The sequence below is a fragment of the Triticum dicoccoides genome, chromosome 3A (assembly GCF_002162155.2).
Source record: "Triticum dicoccoides isolate Atlit2015 ecotype Zavitan chromosome 3A, WEW_v2.0, whole genome shotgun sequence".
NCBI classification, from domain to species: Eukaryota; Viridiplantae; Streptophyta; class Magnoliopsida; order Poales; family Poaceae; genus Triticum; species Triticum dicoccoides.
The window spans coordinates 446,225,899-446,227,971 of NC_041384.1; positions in this window are offsets into that span (position 1 = coordinate 446,225,899).

Here is a 2,073-nt window from a genome sequence, read left to right on the forward strand (position 1 = left end):
GTAGCATTTCTAATATTATATGTGGATGACATATTGTTGATTGGAAATGATATAGAATTTCTGGATAGCATAAAAGGATACTTGAATAAGAGTTTTTCAATGAAAGACCTCGGTGAAGCTGCTTACATATTGGGCATCAAGATCTATAGAGATAGATCAAGACGCTTAATTGGACTTTCACAAAGCACATACCTTGAAAAAGTTTTGAAGAAGTTCAAAATGGATCAGGCAAAGAAAGGATTCTTGCCTATGTTACAAGGTGTGAAGTTGAGTAAGATTCAATGCCCGACCACTGCAGAAGATAGAGAGAAAATGAAAGATGTTCCCTATGCTTAAGCCATAGGCTCTATCATGTATGCAATGTTGTGTACCAGACCTGATGTGTGCCTTGCTATTAGTTTAGCAGGGAGGTACCAAAGTAACCCAGGAGTCGATCACTGTACAGCGGTCAAGAACATCCTGAAATACCTGAAAAGGACTAAGGATATGTTTCTCGTTTATGGAGGTGACAAAGAGCTCATCGTAAATGGTTACGTTGATGCAAGCTTTGACCCTGATCCGGACAATTCTAAATTGCAAACCGGATACGTGTTTATATTGAATGATGGAGCTGTCAGTTGGAGCAGTTCTAAACAAAGCCTCGTGGCAGGATCTACGTGCGAAGCAAAGTACATTGCTGCTTCGGAAGCATCAAATGAAGGAGTCTGGATGAAGGAGTTCATATCCGATCTAGGTGTCATACCTAGTGCATCGGGTCCAATGAAAATCTTTTGTGACAATACTGGTATAATTGCCTTGGCAAAGGAATCCAAATTTCACAAGAGAACCAAGCACATCAAGAGACGCTTCAATTCCATCCGTGATCATGTCCAGGTGGGAGACATAGAGATTTGCAAGATACATACGGATCTAAATGTTGTAGACCCGCTGACTAAGCCTCTCTCATGAGCAAAACATGATCAGCACCAAGACTCCATGGGTGTTAGAATCATTACTATGTAATCTAGATTATTGACTCTAGTGCAAGTGGGAGACTGAAGGAAATATGCCCTAGAGGCAATAATAAAGTTATTATTTATTTCCTTATATCATGATAAATGTTTATTATTCATGCTAGAATTGTATTAACCGGAAACATGATACATGTGTGAATAGATAGACAAACAGAGTGTCACTAGTATGCCTCTACTTGACTAGCTCATTGATCAAAGATGGTTATGTTTCCTAACCATAGACATGAGTTGTCATTTGATAAATGGGATCACATCATTAGGAGAATGATGTGATTGACTTGACCCATTTCATCATCTTAGCACTTGATCATTTTAGTTTACTCCTATTGCTTTCTTCATGACTTATATATACATGTTCCTATGACTATAAGATTATGTAACTCCCGATTACCGGAGGAACACTTTGTGTGCTACCAAACGTCACAACATAACTGCATGATTATAAAGGTTCTCTACAGGTGTGTCCGATGGTACTTGTTGAGTTGGCATAGATCAAGATTAGGATTTGTCACTCCGATTGTTGGAGAGGTATCTCTGGGCACACTCGGTAATGCACATCACTATAAGCCTTGCAAGCATTGTAACTAATGAGTTAGTTGCGGGATGATGCACTACAGAACGAGTAACGAGACTTGCCGGTAACGAGATTGAACTAGGTATTGAGATACCGATGATTGAATCTCGGGCAAGTAACATACCAATGACAAAGGGAACAAGGTATGCTATTATGCGGTTTGACCGATAAAGATCTTCGTAGAATATGTGGGAGCCAATATGAACATCCAGGTTCCGCTATTGGTTATTGATCGGAGACGTGTCTCAGTCATGTCTACATAGTTCTCGAACCCGTAGGGTCCGCACGCCTAAAGTTCGGTGATGATCGGTATTATGAGTTTTTTGTGTTTTGATGTACCAAAGGTAGTTCGGAGCCCCGGATCTGATCACGGACATGACGAGGAGTCTTGATATGGTCGAGACGTAAAGATCGATATATTGGACGACTATATTCGGACACCAGAAGTGTTCCGGGTGATTTCGGAGAAAACCGGAGTGTCGGAGG